This window comes from Rhineura floridana, chromosome 3 (genome assembly GCF_030035675.1).
Source record: "Rhineura floridana isolate rRhiFlo1 chromosome 3, rRhiFlo1.hap2, whole genome shotgun sequence".
Classification (NCBI taxonomy): Eukaryota; Metazoa; Chordata; class Lepidosauria; order Squamata; family Rhineuridae; genus Rhineura; species Rhineura floridana.
Window position 1 is genome coordinate 112,640,795 of NC_084482.1, and position 15,841 is coordinate 112,656,635.

General features: G+C 44.7%; 1 protein-coding gene and 1 non-coding gene across 10 annotated transcripts in view; one reads left to right on the plus strand and one right to left on the minus strand.

The window, feature by feature from the left end:
- The window catches only part of TNIP1 (TNFAIP3 interacting protein 1), an 80,419-nt gene that overhangs the window by 50,334 nt on the left and 14,244 nt on the right, over positions 1 to 15,841 (minus strand). The gene's annotated exons all lie outside the window — the stretch shown is intronic.
- Positions 10,247 to 10,320, plus strand: TRNAA-GGC (transfer RNA alanine (anticodon GGC)). The gene has a single exon. It is a non-coding gene; the product is annotated as a tRNA-Ala (tRNA).

Here is a 15,841-nt window from a genome sequence, read left to right on the forward strand (position 1 = left end):
TGGGCCAGTCACTGCCTCTCAGCCTCAGAGGAAGGCAATGATAAACCCCCTCTGGATACCGCTTACCATGAAAACTCTATTCATAGGGTCGCCATAAGTCGGGATCGACTTGAAGGCAGTACAGTTAGTTATGAGACCCAACAGAAGCTTACAGAATTATGACCTTTACACTGTGATTGAATAGAGAATACACTACTGAGCCCTATTACAGATTTTTAGATTTTATTTGCAAGACTGCTTTTCCTTATTTAAGAGCATCGTTGCATTTCAACTTAGATTCAAGATAAATTAGAATGCTTAGGTTTTGGTAATATTCTCTCCTCAGCGCAGATTGCTGTCGTTTGTACTGGGAATGTCCCAATTTAAAAATACTGGCATAAAATCATAAGTATTGTCTCTGTGGTGACTTGTAACAAATTATCTTTAGAACAGTTAGTCATCTTGCTGAAATTTTTAAAAGGTGTCAGTCAGTTAAGTCTCAACATAGGTTGCTTCTAGAAAGCTTCCTTGATGCAGTTCAAACATTGCAAGACCCCAAATGTTCCTTAAGATTTTTTTTCCTTTTAAGTTCTACATGAAATGCTTATGACATATGTATACTAGGTAAAAGCACTACCTTGAAAGATGAATTCATGAATACAGGTGACACCCTGAGTGGGATCCACTGTTGTCTGTCTACCCATAGAACAGGACAAATTTCCCTTCCTCCCTATACATCCCCCAAACCTGCTCTGCAGGGTTTGGGGATCTTCGAGAGTAGAGTATGGGGGGGGAGTGCAGGGGGAGGGAAAAGTCCTGTTGCACAAATCAAACTCTGCTTGCACAATGTTGGATGAATTCAATTCTGAATAAGTTTGCCAGACAATCCACAATTCCTGCCCACCCATCCACTGTTTTCTCGTTTGGAAGTGCTGAACATTTAGCTGTTTCATCCAATGTGACTGGTAGTAGATTAAAAAAAACCCTAAAATTAATCACAGTCAATTTAAGGATTACATTCCCTCAAGAAGGGGTGATGGGATTTTTTAAATGTATCAGGAATTAGGCTGATCTTCCATGAAATTGTCTGTCAGTGGCTATTAGCCATGCCAGCAGAAAAAGGAATCTCCTGAAGCACAAAAATAAATAAATAAATGCCTCAGTACCAGATGCTGGGCCAGACAATAGAGGAAGTTTGGTAACTTCCTCTCCCTCTCCCATAGTTTAACTGACACCAACTGCCCTGTAGGAAAGAACGGAAAAGCAAGGGAGGCAGGTGAACATCCTACTAGACAACTGGTCCTGCTTCATCAGGACTGTTCTCAACACATACACAAAAAAGAAAACATTATTAAGAGCAACCATTATGAAACGGAGCAGAAAACGCGTTGATGAGGAACAACTAGCATGACTCCTTCAAATGGAAGTCCAGCCAATAAGTTTTGGAATCTTTTGAAAGTGACAAATATATTTAGGTATCAGATCAAGACAGGATATTTGGACTTTAAAAAAGCTTTTGATGAAAGCCTCTCAAAGGCTTCTGAGTAAACATAGCAGAAAGACAGGTTTTCATATGGATCAGTTAGTGGTTACGAAGAAAAACAGTAGAGAGTAAACGTAAATGGACAGTTCTCACAGTGGGGAGGAGCAGGGTTTCGAAACTGGTGCTATCTAATGTGCATGTTATCTGAAGTCAGGGATAAGCAATGAAGCAGTCAACTTTGCAAAATTTATGACAGAGAAAACCCAAGCAGAGTTGTAAAGAGATCCAACAGGGTCTCTCCAAGCTGGATGAACAGGCAAAAAAAAAAAAAAGAAAAAGGAAAATGGGGAAAAGGTAATGAGTGTAAAGTGAGGGGCCAAGAATCCTAACCAAATATACATTGATGATGTCATAGTGCGTAGCTCAATTAAAACATCAATTTGATATGCAGCAGTAGTGAAAAGAGGAAATTTCATGTCAGGGATTATGTGGGAAAGCACTAAAAATAAAATGGCTATTAGAATAATGCCTTTATACAAATCTTCTGCGTGGCTGCATCTTGAGTGCATTTGCAATTTGCAATTATTTTTTTAAAGGATTTCATAGAAGCAGAAATGAAGCAGAAGCAGGGAATGGAAATGATCAAGGAGTTGAATTATATTATTTATGAAGGAAGAGATTTCATTTTTTGCTTAGTAAAGACACACCTAAGTGGGGGACATGATAGTTTAATCAGAATTGTGAAAAGCATTGAGATAATATTTTGTATATTAGGACTTGATGAAACTGAATGGCAGTAGATTCAGAGAGTGTGTGTGTGTGGGGGGGGGACGACGACAAACAAAGCACCTCTACACACAACACATAATTAACTTATGGAATTGCTGCCCCAGGATGTGCTACTGGCTTATATGGCTTTAAAGGGAGGTAAGGCAAACTCAAGCTCAGCTGTATTATGAACAGGTACCAGCCATGGCAGCTAACCATGATCAACAGAACCCAGGAGTTCCCAATTCTGCACTGGCCTTGGTCATCAACTCAAAAATTGTGGTCGCTAGGCATGTGCTCCTGCTGATTTGGCTGCTCACTTATTGCTTACTATATGTTTTATTCTGCTTTTCAGTCAATTTTTGACCAAAGCAGCTTACATCTATTAAGGAGAGACACAGACAGGCACAGCCTTCAGGCTTACAAAGACTCACAAGAAAAGCAGAGGTGGGGGATCAGTCTTTTAAGCCAAAAGTGGGGAAGCTCCAGCCCTCAGGCCTCCCTATTTCGCCTGCGAGGCCACTGTGGCTGAACCATGCCCACCTGCTCTACACCTGATGTCATATATTATATTATGTCAGGACCTTGGAAGGTAAAGATGGGACTCCGTGTCAAAAGTGGGGTTTGGTTCTGGAAATGCTGCCCTGTGTCATTGCAAGCACTGGCATGATAGTTGGCACTAGCAAAGGCATAGCAGGGCTCTGCAAGCCGAAGTGGTCGGTGGAATGGTTTCAAACCACACGGGCAAAGGAAAACAGGTCAACTGATGACATTGCAACTTCAGATGATTGGCAGGTAGGTGGGCCACGCATCAGAGATGGCCTGTGAGGATTAAGAAGGTAAGAATCCAGATCACCAGTGGGATCCAGTTCCCTACTCCTGTTTTAAGGTAACAATGGAGAGCTGTCAGTGTGAGGGGCCATGTGGCTGAGGCACTCTGCCACCCTTTCCTGTAAGAAAGAGAACATGACCAATTAGACTTGCTTGGCTGAATCAAGCTGGGAACCTCCTGCCTTCATTTCTTGTTCTGAGGCACAAAGTTGGGGGGGCAGGGGCTCGCCAGCTATGTGACAAAAATGCTCCAAGTCCCTTGCAGCTAATCAAACAATCCCCACTTTTTCATCAAATAACGAGGGAGGGGACAGGACTACCACATAACTGCTGGGCTCATTTCCACCCATTTATGCAATTCAAAAATTGGAAGAAGACCTGGAATTCATCAGGCTTGCCAGAGGGCAAGTGAAAAGCCTGACTGTACCTCCAAACACCACTTGGCTATAGAAGAACATAAGAACAGCCTTGTTGGATCAGGCCAGTGACCCATCTAGTCCAGCATCCTATCCTCACAGTGGCCAACTAGATGCCTGTGGGAATCCCATAGTTCGGATCCACTTGTACTCGGATAGTCTGTCGTTCAATCCCAATCAGCTCTTTTTGTGTGTGTTCCTGCTGGCGTTTGCACTTGCCGATTCAATCCGCTGGTTTGTGGGGGGGTTTTTTGTGAAAATAAATTTCGTGATTTTTAATGTAAATGCCTATGTAAATTATACCGGTGTTCCATGTGGTTTATTTTTTTCCTATTTATCATGCCTACACACTGTTACGAATGCACCAATTTAGAGGAAATTACGAAGGTAATTATGTTAAATCGGGGGGGGGGGGATAGAGAAAAATCTGTGCCAATTACAGCCATGGCCCACCACAAAAAATCAGTGCCAGTCCAAAAAGATAGTGGACTGTCAAATTCAGTTGAAATCCAGTACTAAGTCCAATTTAGCAGACATTTCCCCCATCTCTTTTGCCTTCTTGGAAGCTCCTGGGTGGTCAATTTTGGAAGAGCATGCTTATCCTTGGTCTGGTCCAGCCAGGTTATTCTTACGTTTAGGCAGGGCTGGCCCCATAATGATACATAGCGAGACACATTTCATAGGTAGTGGAGCACAAGGGGTGTCAGATTGCATCCCCATCATCCAACCCAATCAGCTGGCCCGCTGTTGCTACCACAGTCCAGTAATGAGCTTGCTACCAGCCTCCTCCTGCTTCCGCTGCCACTGCTTATCTCCTGGCCAGCCATAGAGTGCCACTGCCACAGGGAAGCAGCTGGTAGAGCTCCAGCCGGCCTCTCCTGGCCGACCACTTCTCACTCAGAAGAACGGGCCTTTTCCAGAGTGAGGCACTGTGGCCAAGGTGACCGTGGAGAGTGCCTGAGCCACTGACACTTTGTGCTCTGATGGAAGCAAACGCTGTTTAAAGTTTGACAGCTTAGACTTTAAACAGTATTTGCCACCACATACATGGCAGTAACACAGGCGCTCTCTGTAACCATCTCCATCGCAGCATCTCGCTCTGAGAAAGATGTCCCAAGGATGACCCCAGATTGGAGGAGATGATAGAGAGCAACAAGGAGCAGGAGAAAGGGAGCAGCAAGGCAGGGGGGCACAGCCACCTGCCTCAGATAGCGCACTGCTATGTGAACATTTAGAGTTCTAGTCACAATGGGTCACTCTTCTGAGCACAAAAGACAGCTCTGACTGCAGGAAGGGGACATCACTCTGCCGCATAACAATAGCATGCAAGATTTCTTCTTTGGAGGCATTTCCCAGTTTACACAACCTGCCTGTCAGGGATGCTGGGGATTTTCCAGCTAAGAGTTGAAACCTGGCAGGATCTAGGACCAGAATAGCAATTACATTTCTGGTGGTTAGGCGAAAGGGGGATTTTTCTCCCCACAAAGGAAGATTAAAAAAAAAAAACCCTAACTGAGAGAGCATTGTCATAAGTATTTTCCATCTCAGAACAGGTATTCCAATTAAGTTTCCAAATCTCATGATTCTAGCTGCTCTCCTAATGTGCCACATAAAAACAGAGTCTTCTATTAATTTATGCTTTCGGTATCCAACTACAAAGGTGAGTTTCAGCCCATCTCTAAACACAGGTACTCATGAGTTCCAATTGTTTCAACAAGGTTTGCTTACAAGCAAGTATGCAGAGACAAAAGATTCTTTAAGCACTCTCCCTGCACTGTTCAATGATATCCAGCCCCCAAAACTTATACCCAGATATTATCTCATCCTCCTCACTAAGAAGTAGGAACTCAGGAGCAGCTTCCCTTACGAAGAGGCGCTTTTCATATTATCATCAGACTTACAAATATACCAACACCTAGGTCAGGTGTGGGGAATCTTTGGCCTTCCACATGTTGCTGACTTACAACTCCAGTCATCCATGGCTGTTGGCCATGCTTGTTGGGGCTGATGGAAGTTCATTTATACAAGCATTTATGTGCTGCCCTCTCGCAAAACATCAGGGCAGCATACAGCAACATAAAAATCCCTAAAAGCAATACAAAGTTGTAGTTCAGCAACATCTGGAGGGCCAAAGGTACTCCATACCTGACCTATGGGAAACCTGGACAATACTGGCCTTTAAGGTTGCATCAGTTTTCCCAACAGTGACAACATGCCCCTGGGACACACACTTGCCCAGGCTTCTGTCTTCACTGTCTACACTCCAATTCCCAATTTGTTTTCTCAACAGCACCCTCCACATAAACAGGTAGGATCTGATCAGTATGCTCATTTAAATACAGCCATTAAGGGTCCATTAAGAAATTATGTTTATCCATTAGCTGTGTAAAAGCCGGAGGGGATGGATGGATGTCATCTTCCCTGAGTGATGGCTACAACAATATAATTAAGATCTCTCTCCTTCACTCTATAGATATAAGATTCCTTTTGCTGTTGTTGTGGGCAAAAAAACCCATGAGCACACAAAGAGGATGTGACCTTAAAAGCCAGACACATTGGAAGAACATGGATTTAAAGCAGCACGCAAGGGGATGAATGACTTCAGGCTGCTGCTAAATGCCTTTGGTTTCCAAACATCTCATTTGCCATGATTTAATGTAGGGAGTTTCCCTCGAAGGAAACCACCACATCTTTTACAAGAAAGACTTCCAAGGGATTGTTGGGGGAGGGGAGAAGTGCAAGAGAAGACTCCTCCTCCCAATATGTCTTCTCATGTTCTCCCTTAGTTTGCACATGTAGCCTTTGCGGTAGCCCAGAGCTTGAGAGGAAAAAGAGGACACACACGTCTGGAATAGAGCCAGGAGGGTCCCTGGGAAATACCAGGCAGACAGCAAAGGATCTCTTTAGGCCAGGCTCCCACAACTTGGGACACACCAAGCTAGACACAGGAAGCTGCCTTCTACTCAGTCAGACCATTGGTCCATCTAGCTCAGCATTATCTACACTGACTAGAAGCAGCCAGGGGCCTTTCCCAGTCATACCTGAACATGCCCTGGACTGAACCTGGAAGACTCTACCACCTATGGTAAGGGCCATAGCTATGACAGCCTGCCTGCCTTGCCACATCATTTACAACTTTCCTGTTTCTGCAGTCCCAGGCAGACAGCAGATTCACCGAGGCCCTGGTAGGCCTCCATAACAAGGCCTGTCAGCTGCACTTGGCTTAGTGGATTGCAAGTTGTGCAGATTTGACTGAAGCCCATGTGGTTTGCAAGAGGACATGCAGATATGTAATGGGTCACCTGGTGCCAGACCAAATTTCTTTTGTCACAGTCACTAGTATTCTAGCTGTACAACCTGTGTTACCCACTCAGTCTTACCAGCACATATCTGGCAGCCCACAAAGAATCCAAGAAGCTTTTTGTTTTTGCCACCTGCCTGGGACTGCAAAAACAAGGATCTGGCAGGCTGCAGAACGTGATTCCTGGGCTGCATTCAGCATGGAGAGTCCCAAGTTGCACAGACCTGGATTAAAGGCACAAACGCTCCCTACTAATCTACTAGGAAACATTTATCATCAGCTTAACTTTCATGGCCACTTGCAGTCAAATAAAAGTCATAAAACAAGTTATGAAGCTAAAAAAAAAGCAGTGGCAGGATTCTTCCATTATTGCATCTGGACAACCTAATGAGGCAACACATCTTTTTTGTACAGTGCTCAGTAGTCAGTCACAACAGAAATACATTTTGGATTGTATCCAACAAAGTCTTCCCATTAGCACCAGATTGGGCGACCTCAAGCCCACGGGCCAAACTTGCCTCCCAGGTCTCTCTATGTGGCCCATGTGGCCCTTTCTCCAAGCCATGCCCACCTGCCCCACACCTGACATCATATGTGACATCAGGGGCAGCCAGGTACAGATGCAGATGCAGGAAGGACTGGATATGGGTAGAGTCTCTGTTCACTCCCGCAGGCCAACTTTGACAGGTAAGCAGGAAAACCCAGCTGTCAGTAACCTGATGCCATTATAACATCAGATGATTGACAAGAGGGTAACCCTGCCAACCTGTCAGTTGGCCCATGGGGGTACAGGAAGATTAAGATCTGGCTCACCAGGTCAAAAAAGTTCCCCAGCTCAAGCTAGTACAAGGACTTCTACTTGTACAACTGAACTTCCCCTTCCTCTCATCTCCCCATGTGCCCCCCCCATCTTCTCTGGAGGGTTGGGGGAAAACCCAGAACAGATGGGGGGGTCAGGGAGAAGAGGAGGGGAAGTTCCATTGCATAAGGTTAAGTCCTTGCACAAACAGGACAACACTGTTGGAAAAAAACATTACTACTACTATAAAGAAAAGCATAAGATAAACTCGAAAGTGGGAAATGTGACACAGGCATAACATAAATATGTGTCCAGAGTGGTCTTGTACCTAATTTTACTTTTCTGCCTCACTTTTCTGGTACTAATCTTTGTGTGTCTTCCTGGAATAACAGGATTAGGTTGTTTATTCTGCCCTCCCACCCAGCCAATTTTATGTATCCATGCATCTAAGAAATTAGACTGAAGTGTGCCAAGAAAAGAGGAAAGAATATCTTGCAACAGAGTTACGGAGTGGAGAGTTCAGCAATCAGCAAGATGTCTTAGGTGACTGGCTGTTCAGATGTCTTGGTTTATATTTGGTGGCACTGGGTTTTTGTTTTTGTTTTAAGCCTTGTCCAGCTACAGGAAGGTATACTGTTTTTTAACAGAAGTGTAGCGTTCATAACTCCCCCACAAATGCACCTACCTCAAAGCGGTGCACGGAACACTATACAGGCACAATGGGCACCAACTTACAAGACAACACCAGGGGTGGGGAGCCTGTGCTCCTCTGGATGTTGCTGGACTACAATCTCTACCATCCCTGACCAGTGATCATGCTGGCTGGAGGCAGAGTCCACAGGAAGCTCACAACCTGGACTTTCTCTGCAGTTACCAGGAGCAGATTGTGTGACAAACTGCAAGCCTGAATGCACCACTAAGAATCTTCCAAAGCAAGGCACACCCATGTTCAGAGGCAGTGTATCTGCGGATCAGAAGTGGCCTGCATGGTGGGGCACCACCATCTTCTCGACATCGACTGCAGCTTACCTGGGGTGGGACTGTGCAGCAGCAAGGTCAGGGAATGCCAGGAATTGCAGAGTCATTCCTCCACTGCACCCACACAGCCCTGGCTTCGCCACAGCCTCTTAAGAGAAAATAAAGACCTTTTCAGTTCTGTATGCTGCTTACTTTATGCTGACCTGGCTCCTTGCTGCTGGTGACCCACACAAAAGCCTTCTGCAATTGAAGAGGTTTTGCATGGTTTAGGAAATGGCAACAACTAATGGCGTAAGAACCACCACGCTCTCTAGACCTGTCTGCATTTATCTCCTTGGCAAGTGACATGTTTATTTCAGTACTCTTATTCTTCCTGGCACCCACTGCAAAAGCAGACCAAGGAGAAGTCTGAAGATTCAGGCCCAGCTGACAATGAAGCAGAATGCTTATCAACGTGGTGAGACAGAGTCACTGGCTCACCAGGTGACGCATGAGTAAAGTGTGTATTTCTGGAGAATGCTAGCAGCTGACAGGAAGCCGAGTGAGAAAATGTACATGTGTGTGTGTGGGGGGGGGGTGCTGAACGTGCTGATCACAGAATGCACAAGCACCATCCCCGGTAGCAGGAAACATTCATTTCTGCTGAATGTTTAAATTTATGATAGCCCATGTAGGAAATGCACTTTATGTGGGGCTGCCCTTGATAACCGTCCAGAACTGGTGCAAAATGCAGCAGCCAGGGTCCAAGGGAGAGTTCTGGGGTGTTCCCATATAACATCAATTCTCAAACAATGACTCTGGCTGCCTATAACCTTCTGAACCAGATTTAAGGTGTTGATGCTGACTTTTAAAGTCCAGAATGGCCCAGACCCAAAATATCTGAAAGAACATGTTCTCCCTTACCAACTTGCCTGAGCTTTAAGATCTACAGAAGACAATCTGCTGGTGGCCTCCACCCCCAGTGAGATTTGTGGGGTGGGGGCCCATCTCACCATGCCACTGCTGTTGTTTTGTCAGCAGGAGAAGAAACTCTCCGCCCAGGCTTTCTGGGAGTGGTGAGGTGTACTGGCTACCTGAATTCTTGTCACTGCTACTGGTTTAATTTGTAATTGGAAATTGTTTCATATTCTTTACTGCTTAGTTTTGGTTTTGGTTTGTTTTTGTTAATTTTATTGCTTAGTTTTTGAAGTGGATGCATTTCTAGCCTGGGATCTTTGGGCGATGAGAGGATTATAAATACTTAATGTATTTTAAAATAAGAAAATGAAGACAAGAAAATGGGCAGCAAAATATATGTTGTAGAATAACCAATTATAACTGAAATATGAACCTGCATGAAGCACAGAATTCTAGACACAAGGACTGCCAATATCATTCTAGACAACCTCAAACTTGGCCACAGCAGGCATCACCATTCTGGTTACTACATTTGAAGAATGCAGTGCAAATCACCAGGACTTAGCTGATTAACCTACCTTTCTAGAGATTAGAAAAGTTAACATCATGACCACAATATTCATAGGAGCCAAATTACTTTGTTGGAGACTAGTAAATTACATCAGAGGAGAAAACAATGTTTGCCTGTTTTAGGCCTGTATGCAGATATTTTCTTTTCTGTGATGGGGCCAGCATTCACATTTCCATCATGTTCACATATGAAGTGGGATGGGGTTTTTTTTGGGGGGGGGAGTGGAGGGCTGTAGCTCAGTGGCAGAGCATCTGCCTGGCATGCAGAAGGTCCCAGGTTCAATCCCCAGCATCTCCAGGTAGAGCTGGGAGAGACTCCTGCCTCAAACCCAGAAGAGCCACTGCCAATCAGTGTAGACAATAGTGAGCTAGATGGGCTATTGCAGTTTCCCATGTTCCAATTTCTCTGTGTGTGTGCGTGCGTGTGTGCACGTCATCCTTAGAGGTGAGGTTCAATCATAAACTAGCTATCCCAGAAAGTCTTTGGAATGTGAGAAGAGGGCAGCAAAAATACCTTCAACATAAAGAACACATAAGAAACTACTGTAGTCATTGCATTACTCATACCAACCAAGGAGTGAGAGGTTTTCAATAGGTTCCCTGCAGCCAGCTCACACTCATTGCTACAGCAAGAGCTGGGCTTCCAAGAGCTTTTCTGCCACCCAACATCCTTGTTCTAGATTCCACTGTTGCTAAATTCGTCCTCCCACAGTCATGAACTTTATCGTTATGTAAGTCAGTTGCTAGCTGACAGAGAAAACGCCAGTAGGTGATACTCATGTATATGCAACAGAGAGTTCCTGGCTTTTGCAGACCAGCAGAACTTGTTCATGCGGTGCTACAGAATGGAGGAGATTTCTATAGACAGCCTTCATCATTCCCATCACATCTTCCTTTAAGAAGTGAAAAGCATAACGTTGCTTTTATACATCGGGGTGGGGAACCTATTATTGCAGGACTCCGACTCTCATCATCCCTAACTAATGGCCACACTGGCTGGCACTAATGTAAGTTGGGAGTCCAGCATCATTTGGAGGGAACCAGGTTATATGTTATTTGCTCTAATGGAAATGCTTACAACCCCCAAGACTGAAACAATAGTATCCATTTTGATAATGAACTGGATATACAAGTATACCCTAGGGCAGTGGTTCCCAACCTGGGGGCCAGGACCCCCAGGGGGGCCGTGAAGTAATCCAGAGGGGGCCGTGAACACTAAAGAAATGAATTATTTATTAATTTTTTTAAAAAAGTCTTCACTCCCTCTACACTGTCTGTTTTCCACTGCTGCTGCAGATGACACCTCCCCCTTGCTCCAAATGAGAGGGGAGGCCTTTTGCTGAAGCGCCAGAGCGTCTTTCAGGTGCACTAAGGGCAGGCATCTGCCTATAAAATACATGGCAGATGCCAAAGGAGGCTGAGGGTGGAGCTACCAGGAAGAAGAGGGGATTACTATCACTGATTCCCATCTCCTTGCACTGCCGCTACTGACAACACCCTTACTTAGAATGAGAGGAGAGGGGGTTTTGTGAAGCAAAAAGAAGCAAGGCTGCAAAGAAGGGCTGCTTTCCCCCTTCCTCCCTGGGGGGAGGGGGTCACAAAATATTTTCAGCTTATAAAGGGGGTCCCATGCTCATAAAGGTTGGGAACCACTGCCCTAGGTCCACATTCACACCATACATTTATTCCACTTTGAACAGTCATAGCTTCCCCCAAAGACTCCTGGGAAGTGTAGTTTGTTAAGGGTGCTGAGAGTTGTTGGGAGACCCCTGTTCCCCTCACAGACCTGCAGTTCTCAGAGTTCTCTGGAAAGAGGGTCTGACTGTTAAACTACTCTGGAAATTGTAGCTCTGTGAGGAGAATAGGAGTCTCTGCACAATTCTCAGCATCCTTCCCAAACTACCCTTCCCAGGATTCTTTGAGGGAAGCCATGAATGTTTAAAATGGAATAATAGTGGAATAAATGTATGGTGTGAATGTGGCCTAGAAGGTTGAAAATCCATCCACCCACCCAATAAAGCTTGCTTGATCAAACCAGCACTCCTCAGATGATACTGCCAACACAATTTGTATAAAGACCCTCTAGACATAATCCACACTGGTTTACGATGCAAACCTAGGCATGTTTACTCAGAAGCAACACCTACTATGTTTAATGAAGCTTCTTCCCATGTATGTGTGCACCGGTGTACAGCCTTAATCAATTCATTTATGTGTGAGTCTGAATAGCTCAGCCAACCAAATCTCCATAAAATTTGCATTTCACCACCATAGTTCTAAATGGAAAAAAAATACTTTTTAATGCATGCGCGTGCAAGAGATGGAGAAATGTCTCTTCTAGGATGGCACCTGCCATCTACAATTTTGATGAGGAAATATAAAAAGTCACTAATTTTTTTTAAAAAAATCTTGCCCAATTCATTAGAGGACCTTTTTTGCTGATCAGACTATTTTTGCTTGATTAACCACTAGCTTTAGAATGTACTTTGATTTTCAGTGAGAGTGCTAAGCATGCAATCCAACATCTCCCATTGAAACAAAGTTTTAGAACCCCTTCAAACATGCTCCCAGCAACAGAGTGCCAAAGGTGTGTGAAAGAACCACACGATTGCCCCCCTCCGCCATGGACACATTATTCAAGTGCCCACTAAAAGGTAAGCATTTCTAAGCCTACTTTCTGTGCACTCCCAGAAGCACCAAAAGTGGGAGCCAAACTGGTGAGAACGTGGAGGGAAAGCGACCTTACGGCTAAGCTTGATGAGATGACGAAGGCTTCTATGTGTCTGCCCCTTCATATATTAAGCTGGGGATTTCATTTCTTTAGATCAGAGTTGGGAAACCTCTAACCCTTCAGATGCTATTAGACTACAGCTCCCATCAGCCCTGACCATTAGTCATGCTAGCTGGGGCTGATGGGAGCTGTAGTCCAATAGTATCTGGAGGGCCACAGGTTTCCCCATCCCTGTTCTAGATAAAAAAGAAGCACATGGAACAGGGAAGAGACACCCTCTCCCCCGATGCATTTCATTGCTTTAAGTAGTTTTCTGCCACGGAAGCTCTAATGGTAGAAGTGAGCTATGCTGGGAGAAAATCGCTTGAAGTAAGGGAGACCTCTGCTAACAGGCAAGGTGGAGGGGGTCTCTCCTCGCTCCTCCATGCAGTCCTTTTTGTGTACAAAATGGATCCGGCCTGCATCCCCTCTATACCTGAAGGGGGCCACACACATGGCGCTGGGCCCTTAGAAATGCTTCCTTTGATGGATTTGCATCCGCATTCCCACCTATCTCCCAAATTTTTATTTCTTGAACATGTTCAACCGGCCACTTTACATAGGAAGCTGCCTTATGACAAAGTCTGACCGCTGGTCCATCTAGCTCAGTGCTCTCCACCCTGACTAGCAGCAGCTCTCCAGTTTAAGATGGGGCACAAACCTAGTCTGACCATGAGGTGCCAGGGATTGAACTTGGGATCCTCTGCCACTGAGCTATGGATCTTTCTCTGCTTTGAGGAATGGTCTCAGCTAAAGAGGGCTTTTAAAAAAAAGAAAACACGCTGAAGAGCCACTCTGGTGTTGTCAGGAAGAAACACCCCACACACACTGGAGTCATGAGATCATGACTACAGACTTGTGAGACGCAAGGGAAGAAACCACAAGGTAGCTTAGCGTAGCCCACCTTTTCTTCTCAGCTTCGCCTACTGAAACGGCTGTGCCACCTACTCAAACGGGCCCTCAGCTCACGACAAGCATCAGTCACCAAACAGGACAAAAGAACAGCAGAGCAAGAGAGAGAGAAGAAATCATTAAAACAGAAAGGCTGAAAACTGGGTTTTGGGGAATGGGGTGGATGGCAAGCAGGCAATCACACAAATACATCATTTTGCAGCTTCTGGGAGAAGATCAGCTCAGTGAAGTTTTTCAGTTTCATGTTTTGACGGTCTTAGCATTAAGTAGGACACCAGCACTCCCATGAATAGCTCTTTTTACTATCAACCATAGGAAGAGATTTCTCCCTTCTTCTCCTTGAATGCTCTCCCTAATTATATAAGGATTCACAGATGGCTGCTTGGGGCAGAAACCCGTCTTCTTTGCTGATACCAAGTGTGGGGAGGGCTTGGCCCTTCAGATGTTGCTGCACTACAACTAAAACTCCCATCATTTCTGGCCATTGCTTGCTAGGGTAGACAGGAGTTGAAATTCAGCAACAACTGGACCTGTATCAACCTTCCCCAGCCTGGTGCCCTCCAGATGTTTCAGACTACAGCTCTCACGGCTGGGGCTGAAGGAACTTATGGTCCATGCTGGAAGCTATGGTCCACAATTCAGCGACTGATCATTCACTGGAGACTACCTGGCTGGCTTACACTGTAATATGTATGTACATTGATTCTGCTGCATGTATAACATATCCTAAGGCAAGATGTGAAAACCATGTTGCAGTGCACAGCAATACCTGGTATTTTTGAAGTTTGGAAAATTCATCAGCTCAAGGCTAGTAACTTATACAATTCAGTGTCTGATCATTAAGCCTTGCCTATTCATTAATATCAAGGTATAAAAGTCTTTTCCCCCATGAACATGGCACTCCTTAACATAACTAGAAAAGACCTTTTGGAAGGCTCTATTCATTACTACTATTCAATCTTTTCCGAGATCTCAATGGATCAGAGGGTGGTTATACAATTTACATTCTCAACACATGCAATCTCTCTAGCATTATTTAATCATTAACCTTTAAATACCCAGTTGATCACTGCTTTCTGCAGGCGAGAGCCTCCTGTAGATACCATCTTATCAGGAGGTCCGTTCTGCACAACATAGGAAATAGACTTTTAGCGCTGTGGCACCAACACTTTGGAATTCCCTTAAATATTAGACAGGCACCATCTCTGTTATCTTCTTGGTGCCTTGCTCTTTTAAGTAGAGAGCTTATACCAGTCTGCATCTGTGCTGGAAATGCTTTTTAAAGATGTTTTTAAAGATGTTTTGTTTTAATATGTTTTAAAGTCATTTGTTTTTAATATGTTTTAAAGTTCTTTTAGTGTTTTTGTTTGCCACCCTGGTCTCCTTCTGGGAGGAAAAAAATGGAAATGGACTGCCTTCAAGTCGATTCTGACTTATGGCGACCGTATGAACAGGGTTTTCATGGTAAGCGGTATTCAGAGGTGGTTTACCATTGCCTTCCTCTGAGACTGAGAGGCAGTGACTGGCCCAAGGTCACCCAGGGAGTTTCATGGCTGTGTGGGGATTCGAACCCTGGTCTTCCAGGTCATAGTCCAACACTCTAACCACTACACCACACTGGCTCTCTCTGGGAGGAAGGGCAGGATATAAATAAATAATTTATTTCTATAAATAAATATATCCTGCATTTTCTTTAAGAAGCTCAAGATGGCATATTTGCTCCCCCTCTCCATTTTATCCCCCTCCTCTCACAACAACCCTGTGAGGTATATTAGCCTGAGAGACAGTGACTGGCCCAAGCCTCTCTAGTGAGCTTTATGGCCAAATGAGATCTGAACCCTAGTCTTCCAGGTCCTGGTCCTGGTCCAACATTCTAACCACTTCACCACACTGGCTCTCATGCTGGCAATATATAATTTAATTCTTTAATTTATCATTAAAGGTAATCAGAGGAATGGTTAATGCCTCACTAATGAGATGGGTCCAGGGAGAGGTTAATGCCTCACTCTGCTAGGTAATTATACCTAATCTTGAAAGAGGTGGTGGTGTGGCCCCTCCTGACGGGGCCCTCCCTGCACAAAGACGTTTTAGAAATTTCCCTCCCAGTTTCTAATATTCCCTCCCTGAATAAGATGAT